This window comes from Leucopleurus acutus (assembly GCF_964270905.1).
Source record: "Leucopleurus acutus genome assembly, chromosome: X".
Classification (NCBI taxonomy): Eukaryota; Metazoa; Chordata; class Mammalia; order Artiodactyla; family Delphinidae; genus Leucopleurus; species Leucopleurus acutus.
Genome location: NC_139148.1, coordinates 7,295,529 through 7,316,601, shown reverse-complemented (window position 1 = coordinate 7,316,601; position 21,073 = coordinate 7,295,529). Strand labels below are relative to the sequence as shown.

The window sequence follows — 21,073 nt, the reverse complement described above, 5'->3', positions numbered from 1 at the left end:
TACTTAATAATTCATACCTTGAGTCTCTCCAAAAATTACTCAAGATGGCCTAACACTATAGCCTAAGTATTCTGTCCCCGCTTGTTATAAATTATTTGTAAACATCACCTGGAACAACTGAATAGATTAAGCTCCTTGAGAACAATTACCCTGTCTCAGCTGCCTTTGAACCCCCAGCACCCGGTCTAAGAATAAATAACTTGCATTTTTACAAACAGTTCGTTAAGGGGATTAATAGGTTTTACCTAAGCACTTTCCTACTATTGATAGCTACACTATTTCCTAATTTCCACTAGTGTAAATATTCATGAGAGCTGCTTTGGAAAGCAGTTCAGCAATTTCTCAAATATATAGTTAAACACAGTTTCCATGTGGGTCAGTAATTCTACACCTAGGTGTATACCTAAGAGAAACGAAAACATATGTCCACAGCAGCATTATTCACCATAGCCAAAAGGTGAAAACAACTAAGGGCCATCAACTGATGAACGGACAAATAAAACATGGTCTATCCATACAATGGAATATTACTCAGCCACAAAAAAAGAATGAAATACTGGCACATGCTACAGTATGGCTGGACCTTGAAGTCACTGTGCTGGGTGACAGAAGCCAGACATAGTGGCTACATGTTGTATGCATCCATCTACAAGAAATGTCCAGACCGGGCAAATTCATAGAGACAGAGGGTAGATCAGTGGTTGTCAGGGGTTGGAGATAAAGAGAGAATGGGGAGTGATTGCTAAGGGGTTAGCCTTCCTTTAGGGGGTGATAAAAATGTTCTGGAATTAGATAGTGGATGATGGTTGCACAACTTTGTGATTATACTAAAAACTAGGAAACAGCATGCTTTAAATGGTGATTTTTATAGTATACGTGAATTACATCTCAGTTTAAAAAACTATGACGAAAGGAACATCTCTGTGCATATAGCTCGTAATCTGTATTTACAATTATTTTCTTTGAAAGATTCCCAGAAGTAAATTTATGGGGTTGAAGGATATGAAGGTCTTTTCTCCTTACTGTGAAGTCAACGTAAAAAATTCATACAGTAAAGTATAAAGCACAGGACATAAAATCACCTAAAATCCAGAAGCCCTGGATTCATGGTTTAGCTTATTTTCCTACATTTTTCCACAGCTGACATCATACTAGATACAATTTCACACACTAATTTTTTTCATTTGTGTATTTCCTCACGCCCTTTAAGTCTCTGTCACCATCGCTTTCTATCATTTTAGAACCTTCCGTCATGTGCAGTAAACCGTAACTTTTTTACCAGGCACACCTCAAGTCATCTATTTAGGTATGTTCCAATTTTCTGCTCGCTCTTGTAAATCATGGACATGAGCTCACAGCAAACACCTGATGTCTACTGCCAAGGTGCTCTAGCATCAGCATACACTCCTACCAGTGAAGTGAGAGATGGCCTTTCTCATCACCCTCTGGGGATATCTTGAATGCATTTGTTCAAGGGCTCGGGACAAATCTGGATGGCACGAGCGTGCTTCACTTTCAAAGAACAAGCAGGCAGGGAGTGCAGCGTAAGCTCCCCGGCATTTTCAGGCTGTGGGGGAAGTGTGCAATGAGCTGAGAAGCCGGGCACCAGTGTCCTCCCACAGCAAAGTCCGCTCTGCAGTGGGACATGAAGGCCCCCAAGCGGCCAGTTCTCACTGGTCTCCTCCTATCTGAGCGACATCAACCTGGAGCTGCCAGCTCTCCCTGCCCTCAACCGCCCCGCACAGATCTTCCCACCGTAGATTCCCCGCTTCACAAACGGCTCTTCTTGGCCTCAACAGAGGACATGAATATGGTTTGCTGGCCGTTCTTACCAGAATTGGTCCACAAGAAGGGAGAGAGTGCTGGAGGACACAGACACGGGCTTCTTTTTGTTCCCTTTTGCCTGCTGCATCCTGCGGGGCTCTTTAAGAAGTGGCACTGGGCCATCTCAGCCAGCAACAGTTCCCAGAGAGCCATTTACTTCCATGAAACCTTGCATGAGTCATTCCTTCTCTCTCTGGGCCTGCCTCAGTTTCCTAATCTTTAAAATGGGGGTGGGGACTTCCCTGGTGGTCCAGGGGCTAAGACTCCGCGCTCCCAATGCAGGGGGTCCAGGTTCAATCCCTGGTCAGGGAACTAGATCCCACATGCAGGCCACAACTAAAGATCCTGCACGCCGCAACTAAGACCCGGTGCAGCCAAATAAATAAATAAACATTTTAAAAAAAATGGGAGTGATCCGACCAACCTCACGGGGTCATGCTGGCTGGGTGCAGCCTCTTCAGTTACAGCGTGGAGACCAGCTCCATCCACTCCCCTTCCTGCTTCCCCCTCAACCTCCAAAAGACTTGCTTCAGACACTATTAGTTTCCTCAAGCTGCTTGTGACAAATTGCCACAAACTTGGTGGCGTTAAACAACACATTTGTCATCTTACAGCTCCGGAGATCAGAAGTCCGATTGATTTCAGTGAACTAAAACCAGTGTCTGTAATAGACTACTGGCATCCACGGCAGCTTCTTGCATCTTCAAAGCCAGCCACGGCTGGTAGAGTCTTTCTCAGGATGCCATCTCTCTGGTTCTCCCTCTTCCACTCAGAAAGACCCTTGAGATTACACTGGGCCCACCCAGATCATCCAGGATCACCTCCCCGTTGCAAGATTCTTTATTTAGACTGCAGGGCTGACAGCGGGTGGAGCCGGCAGCGGTGGCCCAGTGCCTCAAAAGCCATGTCCTCCCTCCCGGCCACGCTCAGGGGGCTGGAATATCTGGCACTGACTGCCCTGAATTGCAGAAAAGTAAACGTGGGCAGCAGAAGGTGAGAGCAGAGAGAAGAGAGCAAAGCATGAGCACTGATTCTTTTTGTTCAATCCATGAAGGCAAATGAATTTATTTGGATGATACACAATCTTTCTAATGGTGAGACTTTTTTTTTAATTGAGGTAACACTGGTTTATAACAATGTTTCCTGTGTACAACATATTTCGGCTTCTGCATACACTACAGCGTGCTCACCACCAAAAATTTAGTTTCCAACCGTCACCATACAGTTGACATGCGTTGATTTAGCCCTTCCCCCCACCCCCTCCCCCTCTGGTGACCAGTACTCTGTTCTCTGTGTCTATGTGTAAACGCTGGTTCTGAACACATTTTCTTTACCAAAAGGAGGCCAGGGTAATCCTATGGTGCCTGTACTACACTTTCCAGTCTCCTAGAACAAGATAATCTCTGTATTTCCCATTCACGCTTAGGATACTATTCATCTCAATTTCATTCCAAACCAATCCTCAGGAAATTATGATGAGTCCCTCACGTTTTCTGGCACGCGTGGCTCACAGCGAGTCTCAGAGCCCACCAGGACAGGCCCGGCTGTTTGTGGTTATGTACGTGGTGAATTACACCCTGTTTGCTGTGCCAGTGCTTCTCCAGCTCCAGTGGTGGCACACTGACACCCAAGAGCCGGGTTCTCACTTAGCAGGGAGTGGGTCCCTAAACTCCCTGAAATTACACAAAAACAGCAAAGTTAAAACAGCAATGAATACACCACAAGCCTGCCACATTAGTCCTGAAAAGTCACTCAAATAATCACATTTATTATTTATAGAACATGCATATACTTGATTTGGCAATTGTCATCTAGTCTCAATTCTAGAATTTAGGGTAAAGAGTAACCACACCTAGAGCTCAGTCTAAACGTTGCAATTGACATTTCAGTGTATTACTGTAGCATGAGTGACCCGATTTCAGTGTTGAGTCTTAGAATTGTTCTTGAATTACATTTGTGGTTTCCATGTGAAAAGACTGTCTTCTTAGAAATTTTTTTTTTAAATTACATATTATCAGTCTGGGTGCTTCCCTGGTGACGCAGTGGTTAAGAATCCGCCTGCCAATGCAGGGGACACGGGTTCGAGCCCTGGTCCGGGGAGATCCCACATGCCGTGGAGCAACTAAGCCCGTGCGCCACAACTACTGAGCCTGCGCTCTAGAGCCCGCGAGCCACAACTACTGAAGCCCGTGCGCCTAGAGCCCATGCTCCACAACAAGAGAAGCCACCGCAACGAGAAGCCTGCGCACTTAACACTTTGTAATAAGTGACAGCACTTATCACTCTGTAATCATTATTTGATATGGCTGCCTCCCCTATTGGTCTGTGAGTTCCTTGAGTAAAAGGATTCTGTTTCTCTAATTCGTCTTTTTAGAGAGCCAGAGCCCTCACATACAACAGGTCTTCATTAACCTGTTTGATAAACTAATCAGGCCAATTTCAGAAACTTATATCATATAAAAACCACAATGGAGCCAATTACTAGTCAAGGAACAACTGGAAGAGGGCAAACTAGAATTTGACTGAGCTTGCAAAGCCTAAATTGTAAGAAAAACAGGGCTTAGGAGGCCAAGGTGCTACGGGATCATTCCTCCCTCGAACAGCTCTCCTTAGGCAGATACACCCTAGTAAGGGAGAAAGGTGGTTCAGCAGGCCACAGAGCGTGACGAAATGTCCCTGAAGACCTCCCACATCCTCTGTTCTGATTCTCTACCGACAAAGTCCACTTCTCATCTACACTATGGTTTCCTGAGTGTGGGCCTTTCCACCAGGAAGGGAGAGTCCAGGGTGGACAGGGGTGGGATTCTGGCAAGATGCTCTTTCCTCCAGCAAAGAATAAAGTGTCCAAAGGCAAACCAATCTAGTAGGTATTTCAGACGACCAGCAAACTTCCTGGGGGCTCCACCTCACCAGCGATCCTACCAGTTCTCACACGGGTTCAGACACTGGTGAACCGAAGTCACAACGCCTAAAAAAGACCACGAGCTGGTGACTGAATAAGTGTAAAGTCGTACAGTGTATGTTTTGTTGAGTCACGCTGACAATGGACAGACACTGCAACAACTTGTAAAAACATCATGGGAGGAAAAACTTCCAACTGAGGCAACTATAAGCACTTACTAGTGAGGATGAGCCTGGGCAAATGACTGTCTGGCTGTGCCTCAGTTTTCTCATCTTTACTATGGGGTGGTAGGGCTAAAAGGCTGTAACCAATATCAAGGTTTGGGGGACTTATTACATACTCCATAAACATGCATTTTCCTTCCATGCTGTTTTTTCCTCTAAAAACTGGGGGAATGTCAGTATTATTCTGATGTAGCAGAATAATACTGTACGAGTGGAACACAGTTTAAAAGCTTGGGATTGAGATGCTAGGATGCAGGGCTGAGCAAGCTGCCCACAGGCCAAGATGCAAGTCTACCACCCAAAGGAAACCACAGCCAGAGGGGCAGCCGATCGCAGTCACCTGCCTGAGCACCTCACCCAGGACGGTCTTCCACCTTGAAAATGACAGAAAAAGAATTTCTCATCAAGCCCATCAAGTGCACAATCCTGAGATAAGTGAAAACACTTTGTTCACCTCAAATATAGGCTCTAATGATACAACTTAGACTAAAATAAAGACAAACTTCAGCCCAGTTAGTAAAAAGAATTCTCTAGGGCAGTGCTGTCCAATAGAAATATTTAAGTATGAGGACCACATACTTAACTAAAAAATTTCTAGGGCTTCCCTGGTGGCGCAGTGGTTGAGAATCCGCCTGCCAATGCAGGGGACACGGGTTCGAGCCCTGGTCCAGGAAGATCCCACATGGTGCAGAGCAACTAAGCCCGTGTGCCACAACTACTGAGCCTGCGCTCTAGAGCCTGCGAGCCACAACTACTGAGCCCACGTGCCACAACTACTGAAGCCTACACCCTAGAGCCCGTGCTCTGCAACAAGAGAAGCCACCGGAATGAGAGAAGCCCGCGCACCGCAATGAAGAGTAGCCCCCGCTCGTGGCAACTAAAAAACGAAGACCCAACGCAGCCAAAAATTAATTAATTAATTAAAAAATTTTTTCTAGTAGCCACATTTAAAAGGGTAAAAATAAACAGGTGAGATTATTTTAATAATATTTTCTATTTAACACAGTACATCCAAAATACTATCAACTTGACATGTAATGATTATAAAAATTATAAATGAGATATTTGACATCCTTTTTTGGTATGAAGTCTCTGAAAGCCGGTGTGTGTCTTACGCTGTGAGCTCACTTCCTGCTGGGCTCGCATATCTCAAGCGCCCAGTTGCCCATCTGGCTGTGGCTACCGCGCTGGACAGCACAGCTCCGGGACCTCAACTCGTTCTCTGACAGTCTGATTCTACGAAGGACCACGGCAAAGTCCTCGGGCTGAGACTGAGACCACTTAAGAAACATCCAGCCTGAGACACCGTCTTCTACAAGTCCCTGGTGGGGATCTGGAAGGAGTCAGGTTTCTAAGACCACAAAACATCCTGCAGGGAACTGTTTCCCTTCCCTCCGCCCCTGGCTGCCCATCCGCCTTCCCAGCAAGCCCCGCGGGAACAGCTATTCCCAAACTTGGAGCGTTCTCTCCCTTTCCCATGCTTCCCTCCCGCCCCCTTCCTGTTCAAATCCTGATGCGTCTTCCAAGATTTGGCCCAGATTCCTCCTGTCCAGACCCAGCCCACCCCAGCAGGAAGTAAGCTGTCCTTTCTTGGGCCAGCCTCAGCACTTTCTCTCTCCTCCTGGGACAGTTATTAAAACTCTAAGTAGAAGGTGGTTATTTGTTCACATCCCATCTCCCGTAGCATTTGTTCCTTCTGGGCAAGAATGGCATCTCCTCCCGCTCTGACCTGCCCCCACAGAGCTCCAGGGCGCACCCCAGTAGGTGCTCAGCTGCACACACAGGGTGAGTCACAGACAAGACCCGATTAAGGGCGAATGGAGCCTGCCACCAAATACATGTCCACGGCAGTTCTAGAGCTGTTCTCACACGTCTCTGCCTCGACAGAATACGCTCATGAGCAGGTGTGCAGATCTGAGGCTTGAGAGACTGGATCCAAGAAAGTGGGCTGCTGTGTGACGGATGCATCGCTTCCTCTTCGGGGACCGGAGGAACAGGTGCTCGAGATCTGTTTACCAGCGCCATAGGAAAGGCAGGCTTGTCGCATTACGAATGGCATCCTGGATGCACAGCGCTAAGGAAGGAGAGCCAGTGCAGGCTGGAGGGCCCTCGCAAGGAGACCCAGAGTCGGCTCTGGGCCTTCCAATACTCCGCAGCTGCCCGCCCTCCAAGTCCCCGCGCCCACCCAAGCATGCACAGAGCAGCCCTCAGAACCTAGCCCCCTCCCGATGGACCCCAATGGCTCCTCCTCCCTGGGCTCCCGACCAGGCCGACTAGCCACCAGGGAGAACCCCAGCCAATGCGGTTCTCAGCACGGGTGGGTGGAGAAACAACAACTCCCAGGACAGTGTGACTTCCGGAACCCGCCTTTTACAAAGAGGAACCAGAAAAGCAGGCATTCCAAAATACACAGGCAGAAAGCAGACCAGCAGATCAGGGGCTATCAGGGACCAGAGTGGGAAAGTGGGGGACGGCAGATGGAAATGTTCTAAAACCGAACATCCTGGTGATGGTGGTCCAGCTGCATACAGTTACTAAAACTCATTTAACTACACTAAAATGGTGAGTTTTGTGGGACGTAAATTACACCTTACTAAAAGCTGTGTTAAAAAAATACACACACACATTGCGATTCCTAATAAGTACTTCATTTACAGTAGGAAGAAACAATGTCAGGACTCCAAGTTATATGAAACACTGGGGAGAAGAAAAAAAAATCCAAGGACGTAGGTGACTGTCATCTCACTCACGTCAAACTGCTACACACATCTGGCGATGTTGATCCACAAATTCTAAGTCATGGCTGATCAATGTCCTGGACGTCTTCCAAATAGCTGGACACATATTGAAACATTCTCTAAACCATCATTCCCAATCCTCTGTATTCATCTGTCACGTTACTCTACGTCACGCTCCCATGCTACAGCCACAGCCCATTAGTGAGCAGTGAAATTGATGGAGTAGGTCCCAATCAGTGTTTTGGTTTAAAAAGAAAATACTGGAGCACATCATACCTCACAAGGGTAGAACGTACATACTATGTCATGACACTTTTCTTTCCATTGCACATGTGATACAGAATGGTCTCCTACTTTCCGGAGCAGTAATTGGCAAGGCAACGCTCCAGGCAGGATATACCTGTAGGTGGCTACATCCAGTCACACAGGAACCACCGTGTTTAATGCACAGGGCTGCCGCCTACCACCTGTAGGTTTTGCAGACCCTGCTGAAAGTGTGCAGTCACAGCCGCCAGACCCCCCAGGCAAAGCCCGCATTGTGCTCAGAGGGACGGGAGAAACTTCTTTAATCAGCACGACAATTTTAAAAAGGTGGGTCCCTCATAACCACCCCCACTTTACCTAAGGAGGAAACTGAGCTCAGGGACAGGCACCTAAGAAGTGGCAAGACCAGGAGGGAGAAGCCTGCTCGGGTCACCAGTGGCTCTCTGCACTCCCATCGAGCTCGGAGGAGGGATTCCAGGCAAAAATGAAAGGGTTCCTGCCAGTGAGGCAGGAACCACCATCTCTGAGGAAAAGAGCGGAAATAAAGATGCTGTATTACTGTTATAAGGATACTCATATACACACCACATTCCGCTTTTAAATAATTTTTATCCTCCTTACTCTCCTGACAAATTGCTAATGATGATTACTCAGAGGAGAGTACAGTTTGGGAAGTTAATGGCCATCTTCTTATTTTTAGTATGGCCAAAACAATAGAAGAGAGACTTAAAATACTCCTTTAAGAATAAAATACAGTGTTATAAAAATTTGGTTCTTAATTTACTACTGAATATCACAGACAGGAAGGGATATTTAAAAATTAAAAGAGGAGGTTTTAAGGAAGGATTCGGGGAAAAAAAAAAAAGAAATAGTAACAATTGACGGAAGAAGAAAGTTCAACTGAAATACGAGAGGAAAACACCACTGGCCAAGGAGAGCAAAGAGGCCCAACAATAACATTCTTTAGAAATGGCATCACAGGGGGAGGCGACCCGGAACGGTCTGGCCATCCTTTCAGCCAAGCGGCACACAGGCATACAGCGGCAGAGACGGCACAGAACTCGGCTCTGTGATCTCAATTTCAGCTTCGCAAATACTGCCGAGATCGAGCTCGCCCCTGCGTACTGCTCCCAGTTGCAGAAGTCCTGTGCCAGGCTTCTAAGAGTAAGAGCTAAAGGATTTTATCACCCGCCCTTTTTTGTATTAATTACCTCCCCCCACCAAAAAAAACCCAGACATACACACCACTTTTTAGCAGTCACTTAATCTGTTTTCTTTTGGGCATGAGAATTCCATTCTTTACAGACGCCTCTTTGCATATATCGCCATCTGAATCCATGAACAAAAGCAGAGGGGAAAATGCCTGAACATCTAAGACATTCAGACACCCATCAAGCTCTGATGAAGAAACGTGCCAGGAAAGGATGCAGGGAATGGCAAGTGCTCGTGGTTCTTTTAGGTCTTGGATCTCTCTGGTAATCTGAGATAAGCCATCGATCTCCTCCCTAGAAAAACATGTTTACACATATACCCAAAATGCTGCCCTCATATATACACGAAATGCTGCCTGTCCGGGAAGTCCAGTTTCGGGAACCCTGTTCCCAAAGCTCCCTGCCCAGGGGAAGAGGCACCAGAGAGAGAGCACACACAGCTCCTGGAGGAAGGGCGGGTTTCACTGGCGGTGGGTTCAAGGCCCAAGAGAGAGGAGCACCAAGGCCGCTTCTGACCTGCCCAGGGAGGACGGGGGACCTGCCCAGGCCTCACGCAGGGGGGGTGAGAACAGGTGAGGCGAAAGGAAGCCTCTCCCCCCCGCCCCACCCCCTGAAGGCACGGCCGGCCTGACAAAGAGCAAGGCTGCAGTTTGCAACCGGCAGGGAGGCCTGAGGAATGGAGGCGGGCGCGCGGGCATCAGATCTGTTTGGGAGGAAGGTCCCTCGGGCTACAGAGAAAGTGGACAGCAGGAAGGGGGAGCAGAGGCTGGGCGGGAAAGGTCGAGGCCCGAGGAGCGCTGGGCCTCAGTGACGGGGGCAGGTCCTTGAGTCGCGGTGAAGCCACTGCTGGCCGGTGCTGAGTCGCGGTGAAGCCACTGCAGGCCGGTGCTGATGGCGAGGGGACACCTGAGCTGAACACTCTGGGAAGGGTAACAGGAGTAACCACTTCTGCTATTTCTGGGACCCTGCTGCGTTCCCTTCTATGTGACATCAGGAAGGCGGTGAGCTTAAGGTCTTGGGAGGCACCTCTGCACTAACGTGGGTCCGCCCGACGGGAAACTCATTCTCACTGTAAAGGTTCTACAACGCAGGGCTCCCCTGAGACTCTCCAAGGAGGCAGGACGGGTCATCGCTGCCTCTGCGGCAGCCTCCCTGCCGGGCCAGCTCGGGCGGGGACCACAGGCACGAGCGAGGCAGGCTGGGTGTTACTGGCTCGAGTGAGGATGTCCCGTAACGTAGGAAGCTGCCCCCCAAACTGCAGGCACTGGCGCAGGGACTCCGTCACTTTGCTCAATATCAAGTCATAAAAATTGTTTAAAACATCCTCAGAGCAGGACTGTGGGTAACAATACTTGGGCAGCCCCCTGAAGTGGCTTAAGAGTGAGCCCCAAACTCTCCTTCAGAACTGAAAAGAGGCCAGGTTCCCACCTGGAGGAGCTGAGTAAGTACACTGCGTGACAACAGCGACTCAAAATTCCCCACCGCGTGGCCACAAGCCGGAGAGGTCAGCATCTGCACGCCAACGCCAGGGCTCCTTCCTCGCATGCCCCCGCCACTCTGGCTGAACTTTCTGCACTCTAAATCCTCTAGAAGGCCATTAACATCCACACCGAGCCTCTCAAGTGCCCTCACTGAAACGCGTGCAGGCCCCCACAACGGCCGCAGGCTGGGCTCCAGCTCATTCCCTCAGAACCCACGCTCCAGCCCTCTCCCGAGGTTCCTCCCACCACCAGGAGGCCCGTGGGACCGTCCCCTCAGCCCTGCTGACAGGGACACCAACAGCTGCTGCACGCGCCCCCCGGAGCCCTGGCCGGGGGAGCAGGGGTCGTTGGGCTGGGCAGGACCGCTGGCTGCTGTGTCCAAAACGGAAAGCAACACCTAGAACAAGTAACCTGCGATTTTTCTGAAATACATCTGTTCTGTCAAACTTGTCGGTGCACATCCCCAAGACCAAGCCACCAGCGCTCAGCGCCTGAGCCCACCTGGGCAGAGCTCAGAACTGTCACCAAAGAGCACCGTTACGGTAAATGGGACTGGCCCCTCGATCGCTGGAACACTGCTCCCCTCATGTGCCTGGGGTCTGCTTCATGATGGCACAGGGGACACAAGTGAAGGAAGGAGTTCTTCCCAGGACCAGAAACCAAGGATGACTAAAGGGCTCTGCCTGTCCGGCTTTGGGACACCATGGCCCAGCAACCCAATCACAGAGAATGAGACCGCAATGACGCAGGCCTTCTGTCTTTGTTATCCTCCCCCAAACCAGCCCAGTGCTCTCAACCCTGAAGTGACCTTGACTCATCTTCTCACTCTAAGCGTCCACAGCCCCCTTTCCCTGCAGAGGCTACCTCACCGCGAGCCCAGGCAATCCTGCTCCCAAGACTCTGCTCTGAATCTTCATCGAAGGGCAAGTGCCTTCAGACGCCCCAACTAGTCTGTGCACATCACGAAGTCAAGGATCCTAGAGGTCTTGCCTCCCCGGTACCTGGCACAGACCCTGACCCTACAGCAGGAGTGCACTGAGATCAGATGGATGGAAGGAGGGATGGAGTGACAGGGACAGCTGGAAGGATGGAGGGAAGAATGACAGAGAGAAGGATGGATGGAGGAAGGGATGCATGGACTGAAGGATGGACAAAGGGATTGATGAAGGGATGGATAGACGGATAAACAGTTGGATCAGTAGATGGGTCAATGGAAGGAAGAAAGGAAGGACAGAAGGAAGGAAGGGAGGGAGGGACGGAGGGAGGAAGGGAGGGACGGAGGGAGGAAGGGACAGAGGGAGGGAGGGAGAGGGGAGGGAGGGAGAGGGGAGGGAGGGAGGGAGAGGGGAGGGAGGGAGGGAGGAGGAAGGGAGGAGGGAGGGAGGAGGGAAGATATACAGAGGGATAGATGAAGGATGAACAAAAGAATGGAGGGATGGACAGGTGGACAGAGGGATGGATGAAGGATGGACAGAAGGATGGAGGGCGAAAGGGAGGGATAAAGAGGTGAAGAATTCATCTATATAGGCCAGTGGGGAAGAAACTTCTAGAAAAGTAGGAAGCAAACGGATTGAGTTAAGGGAAAATTCCATCCTCCTATCGGGTCTCTCCTGCAAGTCAGAATTCCCAAATCAGGCCCCTTAGGATTTATAGGCAAACACATTCCAGGCAGGCTTAGAGGGCCAGAGGGCAGCCCAGTTCCTTCATATCTCAATTAGGCTTTATTTCCTTAGATTGCTTTCCTCACTAACAGGGATGCTGGAAGGTAACAAAAGAAGGAGCTGAACTCAACAGTAACCAAACTCCAACCAAGGAGAAGTCACTTCAAAACTTGCTATTGATCTGATTCTCATCAGGGCCACTTTGAGAAAGGGTGGGTGATTTGGGGGTGCCACACAGAGGGGCTTTCCTGCACTGTCCACTGAGGAAGCCACTAGTCACATGTGGCTATTTAAAGTTAAATTAATTAAAATTAAATTAAAAGTTCATTCTTCAGCTGCACTAGCCACATTTCAAGTACTCAAGAAATGTATGTGGCTAGTGGCTGCCATACTGGACAGGGCAGACATGGACCATGTCCATCATCACGGAATGTTCTACTGGACGGCACTGCTCCAGAGTCACAGGGAAGTGGGAGGATGCTGATCTCCCAGGGGAAGGAGGCTGGGTGAAATGGGGTAGAGAGAGGCAGCGGACAGCAGCTCACTGAAGTATTTTCTCCGAGCAGCATGTATTTTAAGGTTTAAAATCTTAAAATACATTGACACTTTGGTTCACTAATCCCACTAGTACAGTGGTTCTCAACCAAGGGCCACTGTGCCTCCCGGGGACACCTAGCAGTGTCTGGAGCCATTTTTGGTTGTCACAAGGGTGGAGGGGAGGTGCTACTGAGTCTGGTAAGTGGAGGCCAGGGATGCTGCTAAACATCCTACAGTGCACAGGACAGCCCCTCATGAAGAATCACCCAAGCCCAAACGCCAACAGCAACACCTATGAAAAATGATCTAAAACAGGTGAAGAGCTTAATGTATAAAGAGGGGCATCACAGTACTAGGTACAATAACAGGAAAAAGGAAACAAGCCAAATGGCCAACAATAAGGATGGGACCCAATAAATTACTGCCCACCAACAATCATGTAATAGTTAGTCCCTGAGGACCTACCACACGCCAGGCTCTGCTCAGGCACTGCGGGCAAGGGAGCAAACAGCAAAACAGAACTCTCCTCCTTGTGAGGTCTACCTGGGATAATGTTTAAAGTGTGTTTAATAAGACACTGGAATAACTTGGAAGGGCTTTGGTTACTGGTCAGGGAGAAAGGGTGGCTATAAAATTACTTGATATATCACCGCATTTTGGTTTCTTTACTTACAAAAAGAAAAAAGACTAGATACAGAAAACACTCAAACACAACAGTAACTGTAGGTAGAGAGCTGGAGGGGACTGTGGGATGTCTATACAAATAAAATAAGCCATTTTGTATGAGAGAGCATTTACCCAGAACCCAAAGCGGCCTCCTCTCCTCTCCTCTCCCCATGATCCCATCGGACAAGTGCGGCCATCACTGAATTCTCCCCGGATTCCTGCTTCTCTCTGTCTAGAAGAAGGGCAAACCAGACAGTGAGAGCTGGAAGCACGTGACTCCAAGGCCGTCCCAGGGCCAACTCAGCCTGCAGCTGTGTTCTATCCGGTTTGCAGTGTCGGCCCTCAGATATTCTACCAAAACCCCAGTGGATTTCCAACATTTAACCTCAGCAGATTTCATTTCAAATACCTGAATTTCCAACTCCCTTAGAAATAGGAAGAGCTGGCACATGGGGATAAGAGTCCCCAAAGACAAAAACGGCTAAAGCTGATGAGGGCCATCCCCTTAGGAAGGGCCACTCACTAGCATGCCCCAGTCCCCACCACTCCCTGTGACCTCTGACATCTGGCAGTTCGGTTGGGGGCCCAGCGCCGGTGGGTGTTTGAGGCTGTAGTCACCACGCCAAGGTGAGGTGCAGAGGTGGGCAAACCCTTCCTGGAGCATGGCCCAGCCAACAGACGGAACGCACAGGGAGCTCCTGCCACGCAGAGCTAGGCACGAGGCTTGGTATAAACGATGCTCGTGGTTGCAGGCAGGTAATCTTGGCTAAGGATAAGAGAGCTTGGGGACCCCACCCTAGGAGAAGCTCTAAGAAATTTGTAAAGGGCTATTCATTTGTTTCAATACTCACTACAGGAAAGCAATTTGAGATGCCAAGTGCCAGGAGTTAACCTCCAGGAATTCAGCTCAGCCAGAGAGCAAATAAATAACAAACAGCCACTACCTGACAAACTCCCTCAATGGGAGGGGCACACAGAGGCGATGGAAGCTCAGAGTAGGAAGCGATGCAACATAAACATATGTGATTTTTAGGTTCAGCAGAACATCAAACCCTGAGGCCCCGTCACTGCTCCAAAGCAATAACACAACGGCATTTATAGCTAGCTATTCGACCTTTCGTTCCCCTTTACAAACCTCAGTGTTTCTGGTTTCTCACGTCAAGGCTCATGTGCCCGAGTTTTATGATGAGATTGAAATCATCAACAAATATTCATTCATTACCGTGAACAAGATGGGGTGCATACGACAGTGGGTTTCCACACTGGCTGCAAGGAGAATCAGCAGGGACGTTGTGGGTTCACCCCGGAGCTGGACCTCATTGATTTGTGGGGGAGCACGAGCAGTAGTAGATTTAAATGCTCTTTAGGTAATTATAACTTGAAGTCTGGCTTGAGCCAACTCGTATAAGTGAAGCTCTCACAGGTAAATAGTCATCCGGCTCCTGGGGGGCGGGGGCACCTCCACAGAGAGGGAAGATGGGAGGTGAGAGGAGTCAGGAACTATATACGGGAAGCACAGGATCAGTTACTTTAAGCAGCATCTGCTTTTCAAACTGAGAATTCCACCTAGAATATTTAAAATACCTTTAGAACTCTAATCAAATAATTATTTATTCAGCCCAGGGGTGGGTGATGGCATTGCCACTCAGCAAGTGCAAGAAAAGCTCTGGGAAACACGAGGGATGAGGGCAGGCCCCAGACAGTGTACAGTCTGGGAAAGAGGAGAGAACGGAAAACTGCCAGCCAAATACATGCACTAAAAACATTTCACGACGATATGCTTCTGCATGTGGTAAAGAGTAAAATGCCACGCTCATCCCACGGTCAGTTTCTCCTCTTTCAGAGGGAGACGGTGGTTCTAAAACAGTCATCAATTTTTAAAACTGGTACACAGAGCACGTGCTAAGCATGAGACATACAGCTGACCAGGAGATTATTCGAAACAGACTTTCCTTTGCCTTCTTTCTAAGGGTGAATGTGATGCGGCACTTAAGTAAAATGATCCTATAAACACTGCCCAGCAAAATATACCACGTGCCCTAACTTGGAATTTAATAAAACATGCGCACTTCTATGGAACTGAATCCCTCTGAGGTGACCTTTTTCTTCTGCTTTTCTGCCCATCAAAACCCGTTCTTAGGAGTCCCTAAGCTGTTGCCAAAGTGTGTATGGAAGTAAGTCACTTTCGACCAGCTGGAGACATGGTCGGGGGAGGCCAGGGGGCGGAATGCAGCAGAAGGTGCAGGAAGGAAGAACATGGCAGGGCCTCGGCCCCTGGGAAGCCAGGGGCGAGAAGGGACCCACCAGGGTGATGCAGGATGCTGTGGGAAACAATGCCAGGTCAGCGGAAGAAGAGACTCCTATGACACAGAGAGCCCTAGGGAGCACGCCCTGCCCTGCCCCCATGCCCAGCCTCCTATCAGATGAGAACTTCGACTAGAAAGCTCCACCAACCATCCCACGACCATCCCACCTTCTCAGTTTTGAGCCAAGCCCTCAGCCTCCTTTGGAATTAGGGTCATGAGGTAGGGGGACAACAGACTGACGATACTTTCTTCAGAGTGGAAAACCGCAACATTCCACATTACCGTGATTAAAGCGGAAACACCGCACGCAAGCACCAATCGTGCTCTCTCCATCAGAAGAAACCAAAACGAAACAGTAAGCGCACAGCTCAGCATCTTACACACGAATGCTGAGGTGCCCTTACCATGGGCACAGGAGAAACAGGCAGATGACATGTCACCTCCTGAGAGGCCTGACGACATGGCAAGTCTTGGTGGTACTCCAGGGAGGCCAGGCCATCCTGTAATGTGAGTGAGCGTGATGCTCTGCACAGAACATTCTGGAGAAAGGGGAGCAGGGAGCTGATGCCGGCTGATCCTTTATGGAGCTGCTGGATTCTCTGTTTTGATGACACCTAACCATTCAGTCAGGTCGTCAGTCACCTTAGCTAAACTACTGCTTCACCAGGTAGTTGTTTGTTTGTGGGGGAAAGGGGGCTTACCAGAACCCCATGGTTAGGGGCCAAGGGGCTGCGTTTGTTTGTTTTCAGAAAGCTTCCCAGGTGTTTTGCAGGAAGCCCCAAGAATCACTGGTCCAGATCAGTGGTTCCTGAGCTTGGTTGCTAATTGAACTCACCAGGAGAACTTCTCAAAAACGGACACCAGTTGCAAATCATATACCTGGCAAGGGTCCAGTATTCGTTATATATAAATAACTCCTAAAATTCAACAACAAAAAGGCAAACAACCCAATGAAAAAATGGGCAAAGGAATTGAACAGATATCTCTCCAAGATATACAGACAGCCAAAAAGCACATGGAAAGGGGCTTAACATCATCAGCCATTAGGGAAATGCACACCAAAACCACAATGATACCACTTCACACCCACGAGGATGGTCGTTTTTTCAAAAAAGCAAACAGACAAACAACAACAGAAAATAACAAGTGTTGGTAAGGATGTGGAGAAACTAACCCTCATGCATTGCTAGTGAGGATGTAAAATGGTACAGCTGCTGTGGAAAAAAACAGTTTGATGGTTCCTCAAAAAGTGAAACATCAAATTACCATATAACCCAACAATTCCACTCCTAGGTATATACCCAAGAATACTGAAAGCAGATACTCAAACAGACACTTGTACATGCGTGTCACAGCAGCCCTACTCACAAGAGCCAAAAGTTGGAAACAACCCAAATGCCCATCAACAAAGGAAGGGATAAACACAATGTGCTCTATCCGTACAATGAAATGGGATTCAGCCCTGAAAAGGAATGAAGTCCTGATACGTGCCACCACATGGGTGAGCCTTAAAACATTATGCTATACACAAAAGACCATACATTCTATGATTCTATTTACGAGAAATGTCCAGAATCAGCAAACCAGAGAGACAGAAAGCAGATCAGTGGTTGCCTGGGGCTGGAAAGAGGGAGGAATGGGGAGTGACTGCTTAATGGGTATAAGGTTTTCTTTTCGCTGATGGAAATATCTTGGAACTAGACAGAGGCAGTGGTTGCACAACACTGTGAATGTACTAAATGCCACTGAATTAACCATTTTAAATGGTTAGTGGTTAATTTCATGTTATGTGAATTTCACCTCAATCTTTAAAAATGGGAAGAAAATGGATATCAGGGGGCTTCCTGGGCCCTGCTGATCAGAATCTCCTTGGGGGGGGAGATATACATATATATACCACCTTAAATTAGTATAAAACCGAGAGCATTTCTGTGGCTAAGACCTCAGGGTTTTACCTGATGCTATATTCATCATGGGTAAAGAGTATGACATGCTGCCCTCCCCCTCTCTGAAAAAAACTATGCATTTTAGAAATTTTTTTTTTAATTTATTTTTGGCTGCGTTGGGTCTTCATCGCTGCACGCGGCCTTTCTCTAGTTGCAGCGAGCGGGGGCTACTCTCCGTTGCGGTGCGCGGGCTTCTCATTGAGGTGGCTTTTCTTGTTGTGGAACACGGGTTCTAGGCGCGCGGGCTTCAGTAGTTGTGGCGCACGGACTTAGTTGCTCTGTGGCATGTGGGGTCTTCCCGGACCGGGGCTCAAACCTTTGTCCCCTGCATTGGCAGGTGGATTCTTAACCACTGCGCCACCAGGGAAGTTCCAAAACTACGCCTTTTAAAACAGCATAAATAGATGTGTAACATTCAGAAAAACGAAAAAAATGACAAAATCATGGCAACGAGGCACTCAAGAACAACGGAACCAGGACAGTGTGTGGATTCAAAATCACGCCCCCAAAATGATGGACGGACCCAGAGTGTAGTCCGCAGAGATGAACACAAAACAAACTGGAGAGGTGACCTCAACATCACTGGACTGTGGTGTGCTCATTATGGACACCCAAATAAGGGCAAATGTTAACGGACCCTAACGAGAGCTGACAAGGACCAGAGGGAAAGGTGAAACTGAAGCTGCCCCCCCAGGCCAGCTCAACAAAAGAAAGAACGATGTAACTCTGAGCTGGCTGGCACTCCGTGGTCAGAGATGTCATCAGGCAGAAGGGACCCGGCCGCCTGACTGCTGACGGCCCACGTTCAGGCTGCAATGTTTGCGGGAGCGTGTGAGGTGCAAGACCCCCCTCGGAACAGACATGGTGCCTGTGGCTTCAAGCCTCTGATGTTCCAATGCTGTTCACTGTGACGGTTCCTGGAGGTGTTTCAGAAATCTGGCTTCAGGGACCTCCCTGGTGGTCCAGTGGCTAAGACTCCATGCTCCCAGTGCAGGGGGCCCGGGTTTGATCCCTGGTCAGGGAACTAGATCCCACATGCCACAACTAAGGAGTCTGCAGGCCACAACTAAAAGATCCCGCAGCTAAGATCCAATGCAGCCAAAATAAATAAATAAATATTTTTAAAAAAGAAAGAAATCTGGCTTCAGTAATCCTGACTGGAGATGGTGACGTTTTGTGTCATTGCACAATTCCACCGGAGTGGAGGAGTTACCATGGAGGGACCACCGTACATAGTATTCATTTGCTCCCTTATAAACAAACTGCGCTACAATTAACACTCGCCAACACCTTCCTTTCCCTGCTTCTGGAAAGTTCTGACTTTGATCCATCTTTCCAGTAAGTCTAAGGCCTGATTATCAAAAGAACAATGGCCTAAAGGTCACACTTCTGTTTCACCTTTACTTTCAAGGGGGGGAAAAAAGAACTTAATACGGGAACAATTAACTTTACGTAGGGCTACCTTTTTGGTGAGAAAAAAACCCAGCTTTGCAAACAGTACCAGCCAACTGTTTCACAAAACCAATTCCAGTAACTCGTATGCCTGCGGTACCGTTATGTCATTGGTTTGCTTCTCGGAAAACTTCCCAATTTTTGTTTATTTTAGTAATTTGGAATAGGTCAAGGCACCTCTTTTGACTCCAGGTGGAGAGGTAAAGCAACCAAACACCAGTGAAACATAAAAAGATCATGGGAAAGAGAGGAAAGACGCAAAGGCCTGCTTGCGTTTTCTGGTCCACAATCAGTGAGGAGCTCCCGTGCAATCCAAGTTGACTTTAACTACCCACAAGTCTGGAGAGCAGGCCACACACCAACCTCGCAGCTCAGGACGGCAGAAAAACCAGGAAGAACTTAGTTCCTCCTCCTGCCCCACAACCTGCTTGGGATTAATCCACATGGTTTTACTGAAAATGGGAAAGGTAGCACTCCTCCTCGAAATGACATGCTAGGGTGTTATTTCCACTGGTGCAAAAAAAGGGATGCCACCCACTCCAACCAATGAAAGAGTGGCTACGAAGCACCCCAAACAGACGGAAAGAAAGTCTACGTTTCTCTTCTTTACATAACAAAATAAAAGTGAGCCCGGCTGAAGGAAATGCAGACTTTGGATTCCAAATATTTACTGAGTTGGCACTGGATTTAGAACTGAGATGCTGACAATGACTCAGGAAAAAGAAGGATTTTATCAGTTACATGTTTACATAAAACTTTATAGTGATCCATATTTTTAAAGGAGCCAGGTGATAAATGGCATAAGAAAAAGAATTCTATTAATAATTTTCAAGGTAAAGTAAGTACATGAGTTCTTATTTCGAAATGGAAAGAATGTCTAAAGCCCCAAGATAGAGCTGAGAGTTGCTCAAACGGGAATTATTGGTTCTGGCCACCAAGGTGGCACTTGAAATGCAAATGGTGCTCTGTCCTTCTCCCTTAAGTACGTGGAAATGCAAGAAGCTATTCTTGGTAATCCTTGACATTTTCGTCAAATGCCGTCTACATGGTGACATCCTGGAGGTTTATGCTATTGGAGGGGAGACGGTTTGGCTTCCGGTGTCTTGCTGAGGTGAATGAGATGGCAATCGCGGGTTGACCTGGGCCGGACCAATCACAGAATGATTTATGTGAGATGCTTCCTGAAGCAGTCCGTCTATCCACGGCCAGCAGAGCACTGCCAGGTCGGCTACGTGCCTTTCCTGAGGAAAAGTCACAATGTGAAAGAGCTCTGTAGAGCTGGCCACTGTGGGCTCCAGCCTCATCATTTTAGACCCCAAACCACCCAACCATTAGGAAGTAACTACTCACTTTTTTTTTTTAGTCATAATAATAATTAAAAATTCATTTCTAAAACAAGACTTTACAACATTGTATGGGCATTCCAAAAGTATATGTAAATCTTCTCTAAAGATATACTCTTTAAACACACCGCTCAACTGCTAAAATAACAAAAACGAAACACATCTGCTGCACAGCGGTTCCCGTTCATGACATTCCTCGCAGCCCCGTCAGCAAAGCTGAGGACAGTCCAGGGAAAAGGCCCGGCTTCCTTGTGCCGATGCTGGCAGAACCCTGCACTCCCCCAGCCCGCAAGGATCCAGAGGCAGGATGACGCTGACAGGCCACTACATGCCAGTACCAAGCCCTCCCCACAAGCTGTGAAAAACAAAAGTCTCCAGATGTCGCCCCTAGCTGAGAATCACTGTTGGAGTGGAATCCGAGAGCCTGGGGTGGGAATCTCTCTTACAGCTTTGGGCACTAGCTGCTAGGAAAATCTTTAAGTTAACTGTTGAAGTGACTTAACGTCTTTCACCACCTT

General features: G+C 48.3%; 1 protein-coding gene across 3 annotated transcripts in view; it reads right to left on the bottom strand.

The window, feature by feature from the left end:
* Positions 1-21,073, bottom strand: part of WWC3 (WWC family member 3) — a 120,596-nt gene that overhangs the window by 80,892 nt on the left and 18,631 nt on the right. Inside the window, exon 1 of one of the 3 annotated variants that reach the window (XM_082865233.1) lies at positions 9,198-9,285. The exons of the other annotated variants lie outside the window; for them this stretch is intronic. The gene's annotated coding sequence lies outside the window, so the exon portion shown is untranslated. Of the gene's footprint in view, positions 1-9,197; positions 9,286-21,073 lie in introns of those variants that run through there. 3 annotated transcript variants of the gene reach the window in all.